This window comes from Passer domesticus, chromosome 4 (assembly GCF_036417665.1).
Source record: "Passer domesticus isolate bPasDom1 chromosome 4, bPasDom1.hap1, whole genome shotgun sequence".
In the NCBI taxonomy this organism is placed as follows: Eukaryota; Metazoa; Chordata; class Aves; order Passeriformes; family Passeridae; genus Passer; species Passer domesticus.
This window is the reverse complement of record NC_087477.1, coordinates 72,716,002-72,740,796: the sequence shown is the minus strand read 5'-3', so window position 1 is coordinate 72,740,796 and position 24,795 is coordinate 72,716,002. Positions and strand designations below refer to the sequence as shown.

The 24,795-nt window shown below is 40.0% G+C and overlaps 1 protein-coding gene and 1 long non-coding RNA gene across 10 annotated transcripts in view; one reads left to right on the top strand and one right to left on the bottom strand.

Moving 5' to 3' along the window:
• SORCS2 (sortilin related VPS10 domain containing receptor 2) overlaps positions 1–24,795 on the bottom strand; it is a 533,074-nt gene that overhangs the window by 377,442 nt on the left and 130,837 nt on the right. For 3 of the 9 annotated variants that reach the window (XM_064418755.1, XM_064418754.1, XM_064418753.1), the window contains exon 1: positions 20,676–20,877. The exons of the other annotated variants lie outside the window; for them this stretch is intronic. The gene's annotated coding sequence lies outside the window, so the exon portion shown is untranslated. Of the gene's footprint in view, positions 1–20,675; positions 20,878–24,795 lie in introns of those variants that run through there. 9 annotated transcript variants of the gene reach the window in all.
• LOC135299548 (uncharacterized) lies at positions 20,958–23,371 on the top strand. Its single transcript, XR_010361519.1, has 2 exons — positions 20,958–21,383; positions 21,497–23,371. It is a non-coding gene; the product is annotated as an uncharacterized LOC135299548 (long non-coding RNA).

Sequence of the window (24,795 nt, the reverse complement as noted above, 5' to 3'; positions counted from 1 at the left end):
TCCTTGTACCACAAACTAGCTAGCTGAAAATCTTCCCTAGCTGATAAAACGAGTCATTCACAGTACCAAATGAAACACTGATGCCTACAGCATCACCCCACAGCAGAGGAATCACCCCCAGCAGCAGGGTGAGCTCAGTTCAGCTGCACAGCGGAAAAGGAGAGGGGTTCCAGAGAGCTTTGCAGAGGGAGGGGTGAGACCAAGGCATACAGGAATAAGGAGAAGAGGGAAACTACTCTGAAGGCACACATCCTGAACACAGACAATTCAAATCAAGCTCCTCTGATGATGAATTTTCAGCCTCAAGGAAGTCTCCACTTAACTCCCATGACCAGAGAATAGAAACAATAATTCTTTGTTTTCCTCACACAGTCCTCAATTTGCTAAAACTTTGCAGTCTCCAAGACAAATGCTTTTTCTCCTGTAAGTAAAGCATTCAGTGGGATCAAACTCTGACACTGACTGAGATATTAGGGAAATGCACAATGGTTAGCAAAATTAAAGGATGAAATATCAAGCACTCCATAAATAGCCAAAGCCAGGATTAAAACTACTACATTTTGTCAACTCTTTCTCCTGCCTGTCTCTTCCCAACTAGCCCTGGTTGCCAGTCCATGGAAATCACTTATTACACAAATCAGCTTCTCTTGGCTGTGCATTCACAAGCAGAGCTGCTAACTTAGAGGAGCCTATTTTTAGCTAGGGTGCCTGGTTTCCCAGAGCGACCAGGGCTGTAGCTGCAAAGCATTTCTTTCACATCTCCTCCTGCAATGAGGTGCAGCAGCCGGAACAGGCAGCAGGGCTGCTGTGGGTGAGCAGGATCTGCCCTGGGCACTCACTTGCCTCTAAAATAGTATTAGCTCCCTTGAACACATTTGTTTCAGTGAAAAATGTAACAGACTGCAAAGAGAAGACTGAATCTCTACCTGACATTTGTAACAAAATGATTACACAAACTTCCTTCTAATAAGATGTACATGAGCAGATGAGCAAGGGGAGATGAGTCACTTCTTTTTTTTGTGCCCAGAGATTTCTGTGAAGCCCATCCTGTCACTGCAGCAGAACTGGAAGGGTTCCAGGCTAGTAGCCCACTATGAAGAAGAAAGAAAATAATGGTGTATTGTGAAAACCACAATGGAGGCTAATGGCCAAATTGTCAACTGCTGTCTTAATCAGTGCTGCTAATTTAAAAAAAAAAAAAAAAATTAAAAAGCCATGGCAAAAGTATTTTTTATTGTTAAACTGCATACAAACACACAGAAAATAACTCAGAACCTTTCAGAGCAAAAAGGCCCATAGCTTAAGAAAAACCATAAGAGCAGTGCAGCTGCAGCAAGTGGCCACAGCTCATTGCAACAAGCGTGGACTTGTTCAGTTGTGTGAGCAATATTTTCCAAGCCTGAATGGTGACTTTCTCAAATACTCATCATAAACTTAAAATGACCCTTCCCCACCACCCTGTGCAGGGTGCTCAAAAGGGACAGAAATTGTGACCTTAGGAAACATGGAAACACAGACTTCTATTTAACAAGAGGAGTTTAATATATCAGTTGTCCCACACAAGAGACAAGTTCACAAAGCTCCCTACTGCACAAGACGTTCCCTCAACTAAAAAAGCTCTAAGTGTGCAGGATTCCCAGGATCTAAATCCCTGCCAGCCAACACTCTGAGACAGCCCAAAGGGGACTCAATTAGGAGGAAGCTTGTAATTCCAGCACAGAAACCATGATTCAGCAATGCACCCAGGCACATACCAAGTATTCATCAAATAAGGCCTCAACTTTCTAACACTCATTTTCTAAAGGACAACTGTGGTGCTGACCTAGAAAGCAGCAATTTTTTTTCCAACCCAACTTTTATTCCTTTCATACAATGGGATAGAGAATGTCATTGATCAGCTGCAATTTAGAATTAAAGAAAAAATGCACTGCAAAAAGTGGAGGTTTTATTAGTTTATTTTTAGATTCTGATATTTTTCCTGTAAGAGTGAATTCTTTGAATGTTACTGAATTCTATTGTGATAAAGAATAGTGCCATTCTATTGATGTTGGAGTAAGATTTGTTTTGTACAACACAAGAATTTCTTTGACGATCTCCTACGTACCTGTAGCACCTTGGAAGCCCCCAGTATCTCAAATCTATTTATAGTACTAACATATAATTGGATAAGCTGTGATATTGTTTCTGTAAGTATCAGAGGTGTCATGGACTTGTATTTTAAAATAATTAAATAAAAAACAACAAAACCAAACACTCAATTTCAGCATCTCTCATGCCACAAGGATGACTGTCTATTCATGACCAATGAAATTCTGCTTTCAAGAATGTACCGGTGTGAAAGCTAATACTTGCAATTAGGATAAAATTCTTCCCACAAAATCAGAATTGTCTGGCCTGATTCTTATTGTTTTCATTCTCTACAGATTCAACCAGTGTTATATGAATATCTCCTGTCACATGAATGTGATCACTTATACAGTCCATTGTGATGCATCAGAGTAAGTCCCCCTAGATCATATATGAATATATAAAAAACCCTATGCCTTGCTAAGGATGCATTTCTTTTTCTGAATCAAATCATTTCACTTCAAACAGAAAATGTTGATGGCTTGAAAATAAAACCTTTAAAACAACATTCAGGATACCTATAGATTATATTTTAAAAGAATCTTAAACAATATTATTTATTTTACTGTTGTAACATCTGGTAACTACAAAGCACAGTAGGTCACATTAAAAAAAATTAACAATAACCTGTTTCCAACAGGACAATGCCAGATATGTTAAAGCAAGAATTCTCCCCTTAGGATAACTTTGCAATAGTAAATAGCACCGTGAAAAGGAAGCCCTCCTCTATTAATCCTTTAAAACCCATTTATTTCCTTAAGACACTCCGTGTAGTTTTATTCCAGAAAATCAACTAATTTTGCAAAGAATAAGTCTTCAAATTTACACAAATTATCTGCACCAGTAAGATCTTGCTAAGAACATCAATCTCACAGAGAAGACTTTTCAGCAACTTCTTCCTCCGACTGCAAAATTATCATTTGTTGAAACGATGCTTCATGGCAGCTGATCAGGATTTCAAAGTGAGAGTACTAACTAGCTGTAAACTATTAAACAGCTCTTAAAATTGCACAATTAAGTTGCATGAATATATAATCAGATTTTCCTCATAAATTGGTATATTACGCATTTTGGGTTTTTTGGTGGAAAGACTTATTTCAAACCATTCCTTTTTTCACAGAAACATATAGAAAGCTATATATCTAACACACTGCTAGACTACAAACATTAAAACAGCAAATCATGTTGCTAATAATGTGAAGGAAAAACTCATTTTACTCTAATCCCCTTCTCCTGCTGTGGGAAAAAAAAACAGGAAGAATCCAAAATAATAGTAAAATATCCTTAAAATCTTAGAGCAAAGAAATAAAAAGCATTCAGCACTATGCCTGATTGTGCTTCATCTGCAGTTGGTTTCATTTAGTGCCATTGCACCCGGGCAGCACATGGGTAGCCAGGCTCAGACTGCTCATTTTACATCTAAAACTAAGATGAGCAGAATCTGATTGCTGGTTAGGAAGAGCTGCAGCGCTCACTGCGTTCAAACCTCTCTCACAGCAAGGTTTCCAAAGCAGTTGAGGAAACACAACCACTCATTTTCTTTCAACATTTCACCAGCAGCTTTACATAAATAGCTGTTGAATCGTAGTTAGGCTGTTGTTTGACTCTACTGCAGAGCTACCCCTCGGGCTCCTAAAAAAACACCAAAGCACTGCTTCAGTATTAACTCAGCCTGACAGTTCAAATCTGACAAGCAAATGCTGAAAAGTTAATTTGCTATTGTCAAGCTTTATGTTGGCTGAGGTATTATCCGCCTGCACCACTCCAATCACCCCCATGGATCAGGTAACATCTGTCTTCCAGCATCAGGCACTGAGCCAGCACGGATTTCACGCTGCGCTGCCTGGCTAATTTGACAGCAGTGGTCCAGATCACACTTGGTCTGCTGGATGATAAAGGAGCACCTGGCCTGGGATTAACAATCATGGAGCTGGACTCTTATTTCTGATTCACACCAGCCTGGGAGAAGCAACAGTCTCCTGGGGAGGACAGCAGAACAGCATAAGAACCAGCACCTTCCTGCCTGTGGGATCGCACAGCCCAGGACCAGAGGGAAGAGGGTACACACAGCCATGCCCAGAGCCTGCAGGAAAACCTTCCCCCACAGCTGTGCACCAAGACAACCTCAGTCACAGGGATCTGAAGGCTGTCAGAGCTCATTCACTGCTCTGCAACTCCAGCAGTCAGATTTCTCTTAGCTAAAGTGGACATGGGGACAAAGAAACAGCCTCACAGCAACTGATGCACACTGCACAGCCCCAGATGAGGGTGAACTGCTCCCCAGCCATGCTTGGCTGAGCAGAGGTGTCCAGGTGTCATTCTGACCAGACCAGTCTGGGTCACACAGTGCTGCAAAATGCAGGCATGTTTCAGAAGCCATCTGGGTTATTTGCCATTCATTAGAAAACACTGAGACACTGTCAGTCTGGGATCCCATTCCTGAATCCAACTTAATGGCATTACAGGCTAATAACAAAGACCCCTAACATTTACATTTCTTTTTTTCTAAAAGTCACCTAGGCAGGGAAAGCAACACTGAATCAATAACAAACTTACATGAACCATGAATGTGTGTAATGGGAGAAAGCAGAACCTCCATAGGGGATATAGGAAGCAAAAATTTTGTCTAACTGTGATTGTTGTCACTCTTGCTTTCCCTGAGGACCAATTTCATTGCAAAATCTATTAACATTGGCAACACGCAGAAAGTTTATAGCAACTGAAATTTAAGTTATTCCTGTTTACAGAGTATTTTGAGTAAAATCAGTTCCACAACAACTCCCCTACATCTCACTGCTAAGGTGACTGCCCATGACTTGTCCCCCAGTAAGAAGTTTCTCATCCATCTGCTTTCCATGGTACAACAAGAAGGAGGGTGACCAAGTCACATTAAGTAAGCACTGATAAGCTAAGTAGCCTGTTAATATAAAGACTTAATCCTACTATGAAGTTTTTTACATTAGGACTACAGTTTTTTGCTAGCAAGGAAATAAACTTCACCAAAATCTTCCCTACTTACTTTAAAGGAAATATATGCATCATCACTAGAAAAAAAATTCTCAAAATTGTTCTTGTGACTGCCAGACTCATATCTTCCCTGTTTCAGAGACATACATGAACTAAAGGAGCATCTCCCTTCTTCATAAATATACACTATTGCAGAGACCTGTAATGTACAATCAATGCTTATTTTTCTTCTTTTGAATTTTTTCAGTGAGGGGGAGAAACGTTTTTACCAGGATTGATGTGTTATTTTTTTTCTGATGGCCCACGTTTGCTTTTTTCCCCAACAAACCTAAACGAGAAGCACAACTCTAAATGCTATTATGTAAATGAGATTAAGTGATTAAGCAGATGAGATACTGACACCAAGAAGTAATAAAATATAAATATCAAGAGATCAAGAAAGATGTACCAAATATATACAAAGTACATTAAAAAGTGTAAGATAAGCTCTAGAATAATGTAGACACAAACCAGAAAATAACAAACTATTAAGAAAATTTGAAAGTTTTCTTACACTGAGAAAGAATGTATCAGATATCTTTGACCTACTGTTAGATGAAGAAGTGTTCTCATTGTCAGAGCACTATTCAACATGCTGCAAAACAAGCCAACTTGAGTGATTTTCTTCATGTACCACTAAGGAATCATAGTGCTTTCAAAGCAACATAAAATTAAAATCAGATGTATTAAGGGTTCAGGGGATGTTAACATGAGGTAATGTAGGGGACCTGACATTTGTCCATTTGAGACAGCCCCATAGCTGACCCTGTGTCTCAGCAGTGCTCCCTCTGAACCCAGCCTGCCCTAACAACACTGCCTTCAGCTTTAGAATCTGAGGGAAGCAGGAAAGATCTCGTCCATGGAGTACCACAATTCCCTAAACAGACATCACCATAACCCCCAAAACCAGTCAGGTTTTCATTCAGTCTGGTGCCTGAGAAATGTAATTTCTCCGCTCTCTACCCTGCACAATGGTTTTTGTCACACACCAGGACTTCACACAAGCAAAACCCAACCCTACCCACAAGGGCTGCAGCAGAGGGGTCAGAGCAACTCACACAGTAACAACCAGCTGCTGTATTTATTACATATATATATATTACAGTCACTGTAAAGTCAGGTCAACTTGACAAAGGTGCAAAATGCTGACAACTCTGTCACTTCTGCCCAGCCACTGTCAGACTATTTAAGCTGCCAATTAACTGTCCTGGGTTATGGATGCAGCTCCAGAGCACACTAAACTAAGGTTTATTAGCTCAGGTACAGCAACCAACTCATTTTTGCAGCTTCTCACCTAGGTTTTGTGTAGAAGCAGAGCAGAGGTATTTCATGTTCACAACTTGAGCTAATTAGCCTTTCCAAAATCCTGGGGGCTTAGAACAGTGGTTCAAGGGTCTTTAAACTGCATTCCAAGCTTGTTCTGGACAACACATATTATCCAAAGCCTACACCAACCTCCCAATACCCTGGATAATAGAGAAATGACTACAAGCATGATCTCTTGACTTACAATGCAAGGATCTGATCACTACACCAAGTAATGAGAAAGACCACCTGAGGCCTTTAAAGTGCTACAGTTTCTCAGAAGAGAAAATTAGATCAAACACAGGCACAAATACAACGCATGTATAATCCTGAGCTTTGCATGAAGAATTCATTTCCATTATCCATTTAGACACAGGCAACAATAATGATCAGACACAGCAGTTCCAGGAAGGAAAAAAAAAAAAACACATATGTATTCCCAATGCCAAGGCTTTGCTTCAATTTCCAAGGTGCTGCATACAGCTACAGTCTCTGTTTAACCCTCTGTCATCCCTTTCTTGCTGACTTTAATTTATATAATCTCATCTAAATTAAAAGCTTGTTAAATTATTTATTGGCTGCTTAGGCACTTTTTCTTTGGTTTCCATTCTGTTTATTCAACAGAGGCCTGAAAACAGTAAAAAAAGTATCTGAGCACATTAGAGAAGTATACTAAGCAATGATTAAAAACTATCATGTAACCTTTTCCAAGATTTCTCTTGGCCAGAATTCTGCATGCCATCAAGAATTTTAAGAGCTTTAATAAAACAGCACAAATCTAACCTGCCCAGTGTTTGCTTTTCAAAAGACAAGCAGATGAAGCATGCCTGCTATAGGCAAAATAAGTTGATGAGCTCTGCAGTACTCCATATTGCACAGAAATATTGCACAACAAGATACAAATGGCCACAGCCTACCATGTGCTGTCTCATACTAGTAGGTGGGGGCAGCCATCTCATACTCCAAAGGTCCAACATTCTCCTTCAGCCAAAGGATTTCCCCCAACACAATGGGAAGAGATGCTTCTGTGTTGACCTTCTGGGGTTTTCCCTTCATCTTTAGTAAGAGACCATTGATGTTAATATTCCTTATTGCTTAAACTTATAACTGCATCACATCCTCTGCAATGGTTTCATTGGCTTTCTAGCACCTGGGATACATCACCCAGTCCAGGAAGCCCACCTAGATAAATAACGTTTACTCTGCTGTTACCTTTGTGCTTTATACCTATTCTGTCTTGCTTGGTAGCCTGGTAACCCTAGAAATGAAAGCCACCATTCTGATAAGGTTAAAACAAAAAAAATCCAAACCCATAAGTTTCAGGGCATGATTCAGCAACTGAGAATACAATTTAAATCATAAAACTATTTTTCTCCTTGTCTCTTGTTTTTCTTTTTCCTTCCCTCTCTACCCCATTCCTCTCAAATACAACAAGAAGTCCCTGGCCTCAGGACTTTTGCCAGGGGTTATACCCTTAAAGTCCTTTCAGAATACAGTCAAATCCCAGTGGATTCTCTGATGCTGGGAAACACCATCACTCATCTATGACAGCATAATAACTTTGGATGTTTCCATCAAGTTGACAAAGATGCATAACTTAAATAAAAATTCATGTTCAAATTATCAACAAATGAAAGTTAATGATGGATCAAATTTGGCAGAACTATTCTAACATGTAACACAATTTTGTACCAAGCTATAAGATGTGAAATTTAAGTGATAAATGGTTGCTGGAGACCTTTTCAAGATAATTGACATGCTACAGTGCATTAATATTTCTTTCATTAGTATCCATCTGGAGCACTCATCTGTTGGCAGAAGGCCAAGTGCATTGTGTAGAAAATACCCCTACCACAAGAGTGTTCTACTTTAAAAGACAAATGCCTTGGGAAACCAAATATTAGTCAGATAATATCAAGAGTCTGATTTTTGACCTTGGTTCTCCACTGTCATCTCTTTTTACATCCATATCTTTTACAGAAATGATACTACCATAGTCTGAATTATTTTTTGGTTTAAGTGCTTGATTTTTTGTCTGAAACCAGGTATTTTGATATGAACATGACCTGAGTATCCCCTGCAGATCCTTTCACAGATCAAAAGCATAAAAATATTTTTGAAGGGTAGGCTTTTGTAGCAAGTGTCATCTAAGTCCATTGATTATTTTTAGAGTAAATCAGTTACAGTTATCATCTTTTTCATCTGTTCTAAGAATTGTAGTTGTCCTCTTCCCTCTTCCTCTACTGTACAAGAAGTCTTGTTACAAAAGAGCATGGACTGGAATCACAGATTCCTGGAGGCTGCATCCAGCCTGATGTTGCAGTGATATTATCTCCTCTACATGTTTCCTGATAATTGCTCCACTTGAAAGCCAGCAGTGATTCTACATGAGTCTCTGTCTCACACAGTCAGCATCATCCACCTTTCAGCTCTCCTGGGCACTTCTAGTTTGTCACAGTGACTTTGGCCATAAGATTATCCCAGTAAATGCTTTCAGCAAGTTATATTTGTCAGAGTCGTGAGAAGCACAACCAGGCTTTATGTGCCATGGTCAGTGTCACCTTGGAGCCCATCAGATGCATCTCCTAGTGCAGAGCCCACCATCTGTATTTCAGCTCTGCCAGAATCCTGCCCTGAGCTGTGTCATGCCTGTGCCTGGTCCCCACCCCAGTCCCTGATGGTCCAGGACCATACCTAGATCTCATGGCTTGACTTTGCACCTGACTCAATATCTTTCCTGCAACTAGGGAAATACTCATTCTACATAACTTTTAATCCAGATCAAACTTCAAAAGCAAGAAAAAATTAAAAGCTTACAAATTTTCAGACCCTGGTTGACCTGCTCTTTCTACTTTGTTTTACAATATTCCAGTTTCGGAGAGGTGGTTACAGTACACACTTGCAGCTGAGGTGGAGAAACAGCACCCTCATGCAATTAATGTTAAAAAGCTAATAGAAATACTTTTAAACCAATCATTGGCAAAAAGTCAAATAAGTACAAAAGAGAGAGAAAAGATAAATCCTGTGGGTTCCCCTGAGCCAAACAAGCCTTGAATTCCCAGCATCAATAAAAAGAGCAGAAAAAGAAGAAAGAAATGCAGTTGTCCCTTGTGTCATCATATAGAAGTTAAAAAGCACAAGACCCTTTTCACCCTGCACAATCACAGTTCACTTCTCTTTGAAAAGATCTAAAGATCTTTTGAGAGATTAAAATACATCTATTTTCTGCTATTACAACCACAGGACAGTGATCCTTGTATGGATTTTATGCCCACACGCAGGCAGCTGAAAAAGATAGCGATGTGAGCAGCTGCTGAGAACTGTAGCACAAATAAAAAGAAGACAACACCACAGGCTAAGCTTCTGGAGCCACAGCAAATAGCTGTTAATGGTGTGGTGCAGGTACTGCTTTGGGACCCACCTGCTGCCAACCAGCTCAGCCACAGAAACTTCCTTCCTAAGGAAAAGGAGCAGGAGAAGCCAGGCTTTTCCTATCACCAATCCAAAACATTATATATGGATTTCAAGGGAATCATAATAGAATAAATCTGGAGTATCCTGGAGAAGAGAGTTTTAACATAGGAGACTTAATTACTTTTACCACAGAAAGAAATTTTTTTCCCCGCAAGAAAACAGAACAGAACTAATGGCCTGGGAGAAAAAGCTAAACAAGCAGGCAAGTGGAAATGCAAACCAAGATTATCTTAAATGCACATGGGACAGAATTCAGAAGAGTAGGAATGCTGCTGAACAAACAGCATAAATCCACCACACTAGAGAGCCACTCAAGGGACAAAAATCAGAAGAGAGTCTAAATTAGAAAGAAAAGGGGCTAGAATAGCACATATACAAATGAGAAAGACATTCATAAAGAGCTAATTATACATTCCTTCTCAGTTATACAATCACCATTGCCAACCTGTTTAATTCTGTGAAATCATAATTCATCCTAGGATCCACACACATCCATCTTCGTTTCCTGTTTCTCCATCAGTTTCAGCATGTATTACCACCCAAAATACAAATACATCACTTGCTTCCCAGCCACATGGATCTCTTCCTGACTTTCCTGAATGTTGTGTATGCACACCTTCCCCACACAGTTGTTGTCCATTTGGATATCCAATAATCTCACCTGGAATCTAGGACTCTTTTTCCTGCTTAGAAACTCCAGCAGTCTACACAGTCCCACAGATTTTTCAGGATGTGATCTATATGAGAAACAGCATCATTCATCTGTACGAGTGATTCCTGACCAGAAAAGCATTTAGCAACACAGACATTTGAACTCGGGCTACTTGGGCCTGCACATCTCACAAAATGTACCAAATTCTGCATACACTTATGATCAAGGTTACAGTGGCCATGGTATATTGTGGGAAGAACAAAATTCAGAGGGACTGAGGCATCATAATCAACAAGAATGCTGCATCAAAAGAGTAATAGATCAAATGGACACCCATCTCTGATCAGAGCAGCATTCACAGGGATGTACACTGAGAAGGGGAAGCAATATGGAGCAGCAGTGATACCCCAAAAAGACTCTAAACCTTACAGAAAATTCAACCATCACACGAACTTTGTCATAGGTAGATAAAGGGAATATTGATCATCTATCATTGTTTTAGGATTTATTTCTATTACATGTATTACAGGAACAGCAAACTGTCCCAGTCAGGGTTCAGTCCCCTTAAGTCACCTTTTGAAGACCTGGCCCAACTGGACTTCTCATACTGGTTTTCAGCAGTATAGTGGCTGACAAGCTGTTTTTCCTAAGTGTTTAAATTTCACTTGGTTGGCTGCAGCTGTTCTTGATTTGGTCAAGGTGAAGAGCCTGTGCTTCCCTAGCTTAGTGATCCATAAAAAAATAATATAAATTTTGTAAGGCTTTGATATAGAGCAATGTTCAGTGAGGGTACCAATAAGGCAGCAGGAATCTTCATTAGTCCTGTGGGGGAAAGGCATATATTTATTCTGGTTTCCATCACACAGTAGAAAAAATAGACCAACAATATAGGAATTCCAGTCCTTGAGTAAGAGCATCTGTAAAATCAAAGAGTGAAATAGGGGAAATGGGTAAAGAAGATTAAAAGGCCTCATGTACCTCTGAAGTACAATAATTTGAGACAGGAAATTGATATCACTATAGCAACCAAGGTAGTATCACGAATGGCTGAAAGGAATTTTTAAAGCCTACAGGGGTGGGAAACTGAGTGTTTGGGACATTAAAGGAACATTTTATTTACAGTTAAGCACTTAAAAAAACAAATCAGTGATATGGTACATTGTATTTCTAATAATTTTTTCCTCAAAGTTGGCATTATGCAGTTTTGCTACATCTAATTAGTAAGAAGTCTGATTACAGTTCACAGATGGTGAAGTCTTTAACAGGAATACAAAAAGACTACTTTTAATCAGTCAGCATCTTACTTTGGTAAGTCTGCAGGCACAATATCCAGATGTAAATAAAATTTAAAGTGCCAAAATATTTCCCATGAGGGAATGACTTGCAGGAGCTATCAAGCAACAAAAGCTTGCAGTAATAGGTCCAAATTTATATGGAACTCCAGTGGGAGACTGTGGAAAGATGGCTTGGGGTAAAATTAGAAGAAACTGAGAAGTTTATTCACATCCTAACAAAAGTTACAACACTACAGAAATTATAGGATAAAATGCAGCTGCTGCTCCCTGAATGGAATGCATTTGGCAGCTCAAAACCTCTGCCATGATGCTTCCCCATACACAGAACCTCAACCACAGCACCTGCTAAGGGGGTGAATGCAGGGTGGAGCAGAGCAGAAGCACCACTGCCGGACTCTTTTGAAATCCTTGCCGGGAGGGGAACTCGATGGCAGCTGATAATCACACAGTGCCTGTCAGCCAGGGGACAGGGGGGAAGATGTCCTGCTGCTGAGCCAGCAAGTCGGGGCTGAAATTGCTCTCCTCAGATGATCTTGGTTCATTAAAATCTAATTGCAATACTAACACACATGTCCATTCCAAAGTTACCCATCTCCAAGGTACAAACCACCTCTCACAAAGTATGCACTCTGAATTTATTGACTATAGGAGCAAAGTGAAAGAACTTTACACCAATCAGTAACAAAGGTATGTGTGACTAGAGTCACTTGAGCTCCACCTAAACAATAAAATAGTACAAAAGTTGAGAATGGGAAAAAGTCAGTGAAGACTCCATCTTAACTGCTGGGATCAGTCGATGGGCTGAGTTCTCCTCTCCCTCATAGAGATATCTATTGGTTCAGAACACTACTGTGTGGATGCAGAATCCTCTTAATGGGGATTAGAGTTTGCCTGTGTATTACTTTGAATATGCTTTTGCATTCAGACACTATCACTAGCAATCCTTGAAATTTAACCTGTCACATTTTTATATTTATTAAGTGCTGTTGGTGTGAGTTCTTCATGAGCATCAGTAGCTGCCAGCAGTGGTCAACAGTCAAATAAGGTGGAGGACCCACTGAGGGGTCTCCCTTTTGCTGTTGGAGTGCCCCTAAGTTGGTCAAACCCCCCATCTGCTCCAGCAGCATGCTCAGCCCTTGTAGAAAGGGCTTCTTTCCACACTCTCCCACTGGAGTTCCTGTTATTGTCCTCAATAACAGGACACCAACCTGAATGGCTGGGCACAAGGGACTCTGCTTTCCTGGGGCACTGACAAACCAAACACTAAGGACTGAAGAAATCTCCCCACACTAAGGATCAAGGAAAACGCCCCTTCTCCTGTGACAGAGGTATATACAGGTATGTTCTGTGCACAATGTCCTGGAAATTGCAAGAGAGGAAAGGAAATTATACAATTTCTCGTGTCAGACAAATTCCCAGTTAGTGATGGAAGTCCTGTCCAAGAAAACAATGACAAGATTCTAACAACATACTGGGAGTTCAGAAGTGTTGTGACAAAAGAAAAAAAATTCAAAAGGGGGGAAATAACTGATTTTCAAATTGTGAGACAGGACGAAAGCATTCTGAAAGCATGTAAAAATAAATAGGAATGCCAGAGAAGACAGTCAGCGTGGTTAGTCTGGCAAGCAGTAGGGAGACCTGCATCTCCTCTGTATTTATTGTGTATATTCTGCTCTTGATTTAAGTGGAATTATTCAAAGGCAAATATTTCCTCAGAAGAGAGTGAACCTACTAAAGTTTGGTACAAGCCTGGTTTAAGATGTCCCCTGAGCTTTACCAGACCATTAGCTTTCATGATGATACTGCACAACAGGTCTCTTATAAAACCCACAGTGCAGGTGCTGTAAAAACACGAAGCCCAAAAGATCCCCACCCCGAAGATAAGTCTAGATAAACCCATATAAAGTGTATATACAGCAGATTTACCAATAGTAGAGGACTCTAGAGCCAGAGTGCCTAACCCATGAACTGAGGCAGCATGGAAAACAAATTCATTTCACATATGCAGAAATAACTTGGAATCACTCAGTCTTTGCTTGGTCAAAAAAATGCCCCTTTTCAGACACATCAACTTCTGCTGAAATGCCAAGGCAACCTTTCCATACTGGCTATGAAAAAGGCACCAAAGGCACAGCAGCTCTTGTTCACTGCATCCACAGGCCCAGGGAAGCCACCACCTGCATATGCACATAGAGAATAACAAATATCTATGGATCCAATTGGCAAAAGGAGACAGGAACACCCATAGTCTGATGACAGGCTTCTTCCTCATTCTATAAGCAATTATTCCAGCATGCTAATGGTCTGAATAAAACAAAGCACCCTTCTAGAAGGCTAATCTCAAAATCAAATATTGAGTCCAGCTGTGACATGAAAAAGCAGCATTCACCAGGCCTTCTTAGAATTTTGACCAGACAAAGAAAGTGCAAACCTGAACAAAAAAAAATTCTCTAAGACTCTAAACACCAGAATGGGGAGCTAGGGGGAGAATCTCACCAAAATCAAGCAATAATGGATTCTTCATAGTAAAGAGCAAAAGGAAGCAGTTCAAAAAAATCCCAGTTTGCCTACAATTTTGCCAACTGTACTTCTCCATGCCTATCGAATGTAGAAAGCTGACAGGAGCAGGCAACAGCAGCATTTCCTGGTACAGAAAATGTTTTTAATAACAGAAAAGACAGGTTTACAACTGACAGAAGCTGATTAATTTCTTTGTATGTAACCCTTACGATACTAACAGAAGGAAGCCTTTAATTCATATTGTTAGGCTTTAAAAATAAACAAACAAATCCTCCAAAACCAGGGTGGACATTTCCGCTACTTCTGCCAAGAAGATTTTGCATGATGCATTCAGATGAGACTTTTGTGAGCTAGGTTTTGTAGCAATTAAGAAAGTCCGAAATGAAGAGGAAAAAAAGAAAAAAATACTAAGATCAAAAGCTGCCAAAGAATTTGTGAGAAAAGGTATTTTTGCAAAACTTGCAGCCATGAGACACATCACATTGTTAAGCTTGTAAAACTCAAGACAGTATTGAAATAATTTCCTATACTCTTGCTTATGGTATTTTATTAAAGCACCAAGTATCTTTTATTATCATTATGACTAGCATGACTGCAACTTGATAATAATCATTATCAGAACCCAGGATTCCTGGCAGGAGAGCACAGAAAGCTGCAGAAAGTACTCAGAATCCATTTTAAAATGTGCATTTCTTGGCTAAGATGTGGTGAGAAGGATTTGCCCTTTTACTGTCCGAGTTGTCAGAAAATTCATAAGAGCAATAAGAAATTAAGTGCTTCAATTTTAATGTGCTGTTTTGATTACAAAAATAGGATAAGTAACGTAAAACCCAGTATTTTGATCACTACATATTTACTACACCAGAAGCCTGAATAAACCTGATAGCATGATCACATGTTTTAGGATTGCATAAATATTCCTAATCCCTAAGAACACTAGGTTATGGAAATGGTGTATAACTTGCAAGACACCTAACCCCAGACATGAATGATAATCAAAGTTGTTCCAGCGGGAGCCTTCTACAAGATTAGACCTTCCAGTTATTCTTTCTCCTGATCACAAAATCACAGACTGCTTTGGGCTGGAAGGGACCTTAAAGGTCATCTCATTCCAACTCCCCTTCCACAACAACAGGCTGCCCAGAGCCCCATCCAAACCAACATTGAACATTTCCAGGAATGACTTCCATTAACTTCAACAGAACTCTGTATTTTCACTATGAGTAAATGCAAAGCTTAGTGACCAATCAAGCAATAAGAATTTTTGTAACAAAAAGACTCAAAGAATATTTTTTCAAATTTAATCAGCGTGCATCCATTTTTACTTTAACTGTCTGAGTCACATTCCATTACTGAAATGAGAATTTTAATAAGGTTACTATTTTGCTTCTGTCTCATTAGTTTTATTACTAATTGCAATGATTTATATCTATTGTAAATATTACTATAAGGCACATACTACAGGGTTATATTCAGGCCAAACTGTGATTAAAATCTACATTTTATTACATTTAATTGTGTTTCTCTGACACATGGTTCAGCTATCAGATCTACAGGAGATATGCTAGGTCTTGAATTACTTGTGTAGAGCTGCTAAGGAATTTAAGTAAATTAAAGATTCTCCTTTCCCCTGGAAACACAGATATGTCCTACTACAGCAAAATCAGTCCCAGCTGCTTACTCTATATTGCAAGGTGTAGTGGGAGATGCAGAATCTGGACAAGTCATTAGAAATATGAAATAAGAGTTTCCTCCCCCTTTTTCAGGGGAAGAAGAAAAATGAGGGGAAATTAGCTCAGGCTTTTGTGACTCTGCAGTACCCCTCATTCAGAGTTTCACAGCTAAAGTTCACCACTTTTGCAACAAGCTTGGCAGAAAGATTGCAAGCTCTAAAGTTAAGAACTCACCACACCTGCATTAAGAAGGGAAACTGGGGAAAAACAAGGCCAGCCTTAGCAGGATACTTATTGACAGCATGGACTCTGAGAAGATCATGTCAACCCTTCCAACCTGCAGACTGAGACTAACCCAAACCAAGCCAGAGTGTTCTCCTCAGCAGTAAGATGACAAAGTTACTCTGGTTTGTCCTTGTAATGACTATCTTTCATTTCCAGCAACTGAACTTTGCCCATGAAAATCCTCAAGAGGTGTGGGTTCTCTGTATAAGAAAAAAATCTGCACAGCAATTTCTCCAGATCCACTCAGAATATGAAAGCTCTATGGCTTTAAGTAAACATGTGAAGAAGCCAGCAAGAGGGAATAAATAGCCCTTACACCTACATCTTGTATATTTCTTTTTTTTTCCCCAGAAAAGGTACATTCAAAACAAAACAAAAAACAACAATAACAAAACCACACACACACACAAAAAAAAAAACCCAAAAAACTAAAAAACCCCCACAAAACCAACAACACAGCATGTCAGAAACATTTTCATAAAAGATGTTTAACACATTTGAACTGGATGTCTATTCAACCTTTATGCACTTTTCAAATATTTTTTTCACTATCAGTGGAATACAAAGCTGTTGCTGTACAAATTGCTCTTTTACTTCATAGAACATGAAGCCTAATAAAATCCTCCTGTTAAAGTTTTGCCTCCCAATTAAAAAGAGGGATTAGTGCTCTCAAGCAAAAACCAAGAAACATTTTCTTTGAGTTCCAGATCATGAGATTTGTGTTCTATCTCAAAAGCAGTGGGTGCTAATAACCTTGATCCCTGTTGATAAGAATTGAGAGGAACTTGCACTAAAGATATTCCCATCAGAGCATCTTACTTCACAGCTGAGATGAGAAGCACTGAAGGCCAGCAGGAAAAGCTGTCTCTCCTGGGCCAATTGGGATGATAGGAGCAGTCAATGTGCACGAGCTGTTTGTATTATTTCAATATTTCTCATTCAAAGGAGTCAAGATCTCCATCCTCCGTGAAGAGGCTGAGCACACTTAGTGTCCGAAATAAAACCAACAGGAGGAGGAGGTCTCATTGCATGTGCAGGAAACACAGTGTTCAGCCAACCAGGGAAAAAGAATAGCAGTTCTCCTTAGACTTCCAAAAAACCTCCCAAAGCTTCCAATTTCACTCAAATTCTTGCAAATATTATAGTTCCACATCAATAAAATGCAATCAGAAATTTTAAGTGATTCTTTCTCTGTGTGTGCATACACACACACACACATATACATATATAAAGCCTTACAACTAAAAAGAAAAAACAAAAATCTTTTCAATTCTACACGTTTTAAAAGTGACTTAACTGGCTAATTACTCTGTAAAAGTATCTAAGTACTCCAGGCCATGCAATGCTAAGAAATGTGGTTTAAGTCTATTGTTCTAAGGAATAAAAATATATCTAGGACCTACAGCATGTGATGAGTTAAAAAAAACAAAACAAAACAACCAACAAAAGAAAAAATCCTGAACAGCTCCATTGTGTCTGTAAACAAGCAGGCTCTTTGGACCCCTGTCCCGTGCTCCCATAGCTTGTGACATCTTCAAGTCACTGGCCTCTGCTTGCATGAAAGATCTGTTTAAAGAGAACATTTCAGGAGACTGTAAATCATCGGGTATGGACAACAACTTGTTTTCCTCAACACATGAGCCAGGTCCCCTTGGGAAGATGTTGGCAAACTACATCAAGAGTTTCTATGCAATTGGTGTGGTATGGACCTCTGCTAATTCCTACGGCCCACATTTCCCCCAGTGCTTACCCCACAAAGTGGGACCAGCTTCTGAGCTTAGAAGAAGAGGGATTGCATCAAGATGTGCACTGCTGAAAACATGCCCACATTTGGCTTTTTATTTTCTCTGAATGTATGAGGTTTGCAGGATGCTTTCCTCACAAACAGGAAGCTCAGCTAAGTGCAAGGCCATGTGCACTGGCAATGCATCCTGAACCAGAGACCTTCTGCCCTCCAAAGCTGAACTACTCTAGGCAGGATGAAGCTTTTCAAAGCTAAATTGTTCTGTGGAAAGCCTCTGTCTGCCAGCCTCTGCCCACTGCTGCAGTGAGATGCTGGCAGGCTGTGCAGACAAGCTGGGTCCTGGAGCAGCAGGAGCCACAGTTATGTGGGGCCAGGAAGCTCATTCAGGCTTGGCACCAAGCCACATTATGATGCCACCTGACAGAATATTGCAGTGATTTTGTTACCTCCATCAGCCTTCTCTCCAAACACGTACTTTGCCTTTGCTGAGGTGCAGAAACCCTTCTGATTTTCCCATTTTCTGCTCTGGGGTTCAGTACAACCCACAAGCATATGGTGCAATTTTACCCTATAACACTCCATCCATGGCTAGTTTGTTTTCAGGAGTGTAAAAGGTGATGTGTCTCTTGTTACAAAACTGCTTTATGCATCTCATCTGCCTGACATGAGAAGTGCCCTGGGCAATTGGGAGTACTGCTAATGATGCAGTTACCACCAACACACATATTTCTGTCCTTGCCTTTCCTGGCTTATTTATTTTGCTCATTCCTAAACCTCAAGTGCAGCATTTCCAATTCTATATGGTTATACATAGTATAATACGGATGGAACTGGGCTGTGACCTCTTTGTATAATGAGGAAATACTGTTATTCTGCCACAGCACTGTACTACCATGAGCACCAGGATGATTTGGCCCTTCGCCTTTTCACCTCTGCAATACAGACAGATCACATTTTTTAATAAAACATTTTATAAAAAATTATTCTTCTTCCCTCTTATTTCTTTTACAGTCTGAAATTCTTTACCTTGTTCCTGCCATATTGGCTGCAATAACCAGTATCATCTGCTGCATCACTTCTGGGTGAACTAGAACAGCAAGCCAGCTGCATTTGCCAGGTAAAACCATACCTACCCAGCCAAAAAAAACCTTCCAGATCTGCTTCTTAGCATTAAAGCTGGATAACAAGACAGTGCTTATCTATTACAGTAGATGATAAGTAGTTGCATCCTAACTACGTCTGAAATTGTAGATTTTTGCATTCAAAAATTCTGATCTTTCATAATATCACAAGTGTTGCCAACAGATTCAGATGGTGAAAGCATTTTCATGAGAGTAAACTTACTGATCATATTGATCAGAGCAAGCATCTCTATACTCAGATTTTGGAGTTGTTGTTTCTGCTCATATGAAAATGCTAAAGAAAAAGCTGCATTGCATCTATTAGAATTTTCAATAGCAATACCAAAACCTGTTGCTTGTGGTTTCTCAGTGAGTCTTAGAGATAGCTGTGCAAGCTTACAGCTTCCAGGGAGGAGAGAAGGCATTTAAGACTGGCTTTCTGAAACACTGAAAGGGAGGACAAGCCAGAAGGCAGACAGGAGGAGTAATTCAGAATGCCTATTTGTATGCACTGCAAATACGTTCGTGCAGTTTTCCTTGTGCCAGTTGTCTTTAGAGACTGCTCAAGTGAAGTGAAGCCAGCTGTGCCAGGCCTGGCAAGGGCATCCCAGCCAGAGTTCTGTGCCCAGATGTAAAACATTAGACATCATCTGTGGAAAGCCAGTTTGCAAACAATTCCTAAGGGAGCTTCCTGATGCACTGGTGAGCAATGCAAACACACTGCACAAACCTGCAGACCATGTTATGTGCAGACCTAAAAAGTAGATTTCAAATATGGGTTTTTCCTAAAGATATCAGCTCTAATTCTTAGCCTCAGGGCAACTACTTCACACCAGATGTAACAATTCAAGGAACAACTGCTAGGGAAGTGGATAAAAAAAATTGAAAAGGTCCATATGCAAGTTAGTTACTGGTATCACGAGGATCAGATGAGAAAGATCATTTACAAGGCAAGTCCCCAACCAGCTGACACGTAACAATAACACAAAGTCAACAAACACCAGAGATTGAACTGCAGAGTCAAGCAGTGCCAGGGAACTGAGAAGTGCCTGATGCAGAAGAGCAACCAGCAGTAATTAGTACAGCAGCCTACAAAGGAGGCTGCCCTGATACCTGCTGGTATCTGGTACACAGACACATGGGGGTGCCGAGCATTCTGAGATGCTGCAGAACCCCACTGTGGCCTGACACAAGGCCCTGAAGCAATTCTATACCTGAGATAAAACTCCTGAACTATGAATGGTGACTTCTTTTCCTTTACTTATCCAAAAATTGAGGAATAGTTAGTCATAATTCATCACCAGCCTTTGCAACAAGGAAAAGTTTACTTGCAATGGAATGAGAAGTCTCTGCTCACTGTATATACACACATACTTTGAAAACAATATTTCTAATACTGCTGTACTAAAAATAAAGCTCACCCTTGATGACCACATCATAAGACTTCACAGCATATTGACAGGGCAAACTTACTTTTGGATGGTGTTGAGTGTGGTCCCATCCAATATCCCTCCAAAGCAGTCACCTTTCCTTCTCAGACTTTTCAGCTTGCTTACTAAGCAATTAAATGCTTCCTTTGGTGGTTCACAGAAGTTCCATGTAGCCTCATCAAGCCATGTCCCCCAGGATATTGTTGCAGTAAACCCAGAAGCACATTTTTAAGCTAAAAAGCTCCAGCTGAGATTGCTGTTTCCACCAATTTTTGATGCCAGGTGGAAAAGATAAAGGCTGAGCAAGGCAAACTAGTGCAAGTGATCAGTAAGGACAGCTGGGGAGATTGAAACACAAGGAGAGCAGCTGAAACTAGCTGAATAAATTTCTTTCAGTGTAATACTAACTTGGAAAGAAAAGTGCACTTTAGTATTCTCTCAGCCTCCAGAAGAGAGTGAAAAAGCATTAGATGGTCTTCTGACAACATAAAGTATAAACAGCCTGAGGAATTAGTGTTGGCTCATCAATATATCTACCCAAGGAAAGCAATGCTGCTGAGCCTGGAATAGTTCAATAGCAGTTCAGCCTACTGATCTAGCTAACAATTTTGCCTCTGTTTGCAGGTTTTGCAGGACTGTGTTCTCAGGAAGGTCACCCCAGTCCAGGGGAGTTTCCATAATACAGTAGAGGGTTTCCTGGGGGAGAGCACCATACAGATACAGTGCAGATCTCATATCTCCAGTTATTCAGGTAATGGCTACCAGGTGTGTGTTGCTCTGTGGAAAGTAATTAGATTGTTATTAGTGATTAAAGACATGGAGGTTCACACAACAAAAACTATCACACAACAAAAACTATCTTAGGTTTCTCTGAAAGAAAGGAGATGAACCATGACACAGGGAGGAAAGTATGGTAACTCCCCAGCATGTTTCATTCAGAGCAGTGGGGTATCTGATATGAAGAACTGGCAGAATGAACCCAGAGCCTGAACTCATGGAAGACTTCAAGAAAGTTTTTTGCAATCCACCCATGATCTCTTTGCTCTTCCTCATACAAGTGGGCAGATATACACACCTTCTGCACTTGTGATGGGCTAAAGTATTTGGATTCCTGTTAAGTAATAAAAATAATAGAACTTCTATTTTTGCTTTCAAATGCTTACTTTAGAATGCAGATATATGAACTGGTGAAAAGAGTCTCTGCACCATTAGATGCTACTGCTCCTTTATCTTCAAGGTCTTTGATGTTGTATTGTTATGGATGAGGAGTTAAAGAATGTTAATTACTGCTGATACATAGCAGCAACTGCTGCTTCTTGAATTCCAATAAACCCTTTGATATCAATGTATGAATATTATAGGAGACATTGTCCCATTGAAGTGACTAAAAAAAAGACTGGCAAAAGAGGAAACCATGTGTAGATCAGCAGGCAAGTTGGACAAATATGCTGCAGAGAAAGCTACCATAACTCTTGTCAACTCTGTCGCTTTTGATGTAGGTCACTTAAGAAAGGCAGAAGCACAACCTCACATCCCCAGCAAAAGGGAAGAGTGGGAATTCTTTGGGGACAAAACAACGGAGGAAGGCATCTGGCACACAGGAATAACTCCATTATGACAGACTGCTCAGAAGCAAACAGAACTTCAGATGGAAGAAAAAAATTTGGGGGATTATTTATGAATCAGATTTCAGCACTGGCTGGGGAAGAAGAAAGAAGCTCTTATCTGTATTGACCTGGGAGGAAGGCAGGGCAGAAGAACCTGACTGAGACACATTATCTCTCTGTTCTCAGAGGAAAGGGAAATAAGGAGAGTGTCCCATATGTTAAATATTAAGAGGCTGAAGTCCCTATTATAAGGATCAACCAATCAGTTTCCACTTTGATAATTGTTTGAACCACTACATCCACAATGTCTACAGCTTTTGGCTTTCCTGTCAGCTCTACTGAGGTGTTTTTTCATTTTAACTACATATCCAAGTGCCTACAGGTACTGAAGCAGGACCCCTGTCCTTCTGGCCCACTCACTTGGTGAAATCTGGTGCACTGCCTACTCCCAGAAGAGAAGTCCTCACCACACCTGAGACCACTTCTGACCCATAGCTCAAGTCCTGCTGGACACAGCAAGTGCACAGCCAGAGCTTCAAGCCACAGCCATCTCTGGAGAAAGGGCAGCCAGAGACCTCCCCTCCAGCTGCCTTGTACTTACCAGCAGAGACCACAGGGCTGTGGCAGCACAACCACCAGCTCAAGGGCCTGCTGCTGACTTAGCAGTCTCATGTTCTTCCAATCCAGCTGTACCTTACACTCCTCAAGCACCCAGTGCTTTTTTTTCTAAGCACTTATTATTTTTCTGTCCGAAGTAGCCAAAATCCCCATTATTTATGTGTTCTTCCAAGAGCAGCCCCTGAGTTTCCACCAACACCCAGCTGTCAAATACCCATACAACCTGTATGATCTCAACACACACAAGCAGAGTGTATTGAGATCATAGCAGTGTGTCTCACAAACCCATTTTTAGAGCCACCCACCTCCCAGTGACTAAGCACTCCATCCACATACAGCTTTCCTGTCAGATGCCTCTCAACTTCTCCCACTTGTTTGCAGGAGAGGTCAGTCAGGGGCTCTATTTCTTGTACACTTCACAGGGTCTGGTGTCTCCCGTCCCTGCCCTCCATGTACAATATTTTAAGCAAGATTCACTGATGAAAATCCAAATTTTTATTATAAATTCACGTACATATAGAGAGACTTTACTTCATAAACCCAGTCAGAACAACCTGAATAGTATTTGACAGTAATTTTTTGGCTTAACCTAGCTAAAATGAACAAACATAATCTTTTTTACTGTGGGTGGATGCGGATGTGTGTTGAAGTGGTATTTTCCCAAAGTAATCTTAACAAGTATAGCATTACAGCAATTTATAAAATTAAATTCTATGGCTGACAGTTTTTCTGGGAGCTCAATGCTTCCTATGATTAAGATCACTTTGTTGGAAGTCAGAAGTTCTATACTTAAAAAGTCACAGATGGAAACTGAAATACAGCACTAAAAAGTATTGATATTCACCACTACTAGCTCAGATTAAAACAGTTAACATGCTTTCCCAAAGGTGAACAGGTTTGTTCTCCCAAAGGTGGACAGGTTAACAACAGCAAGAGTGAATAAAAACAAAACTCTTTTTATTCACAAGAGTGAATGTACTGTACATGCAAAACTGCATGTACTTCAAGATACACCACAGGAATCCCCAGTCCCAGGGATAAAAATAATAATATGCCCAGGCTGAAGTTTGCTACATAAACCCATGACAACATTTAATATAAGCTATGCTTCTGCTAACAAAATGTGTTGAAATTACGCTTATGGAAATTCAGGTATAATCATAATTGTTGCATGTTTCCATCATAAACTGAAGCCGTGCTCATGACAAACTCCCACCCCTACATTCCCTTCTTGGTCAGCAGGACATGTGATGCTCTTCTCTACTAAAAATTCATTAAATTATTTAAGCTTGGCTAAAGATCTATATCTGTTCAGAGGCTTTTAGTTTACTTGTTTGCTAGCATTATTTATTGATTTATTTACAGCTGAGTATGGGAGGCAGGGGAGCACTTTCCCCTATTATTTGTCAGCATCTAGTTTTGGCCAGATAAAAGCCTGCTGTTGCAAAGCTCCATGTCTACCAGCAGTGCAGCCCTGCCCTACATGCTACAAACAGTCCTGTACCAATTTTTCTGAGTCTGAGTTCCTAGTGGCTGTCATTCATTAATTAAAAAGGACAGAGGACAAAGCTGATGATGATAATGACATCAAGGAAATTAGAAAGATTCTGTGACTTCCAACAAAAGGAAAAAACAATTACATATAAATGAAGATTCATAAAAACAGATACATCCTTAGATAAAATGCTCTAAATAAAATCACCTACAAATACCTTTAGTATCTACAATGCTTAGAGCATTTGCTATAGTACATATCTGCATGCACAAAGGAATGATCAAAATTCTTAGACAGCTTTACTGTTTTACTTCATGTAAAACTGTAAAAAAAAATATAAAGAACAACAAATCTTTGTGTTTAGTCATCTATGATCAGAAGTTGTTCTTAGAACTTTATAAGTGACTGTTTTCAGTAGCACATAATTAATGTCCCTTCTAAAT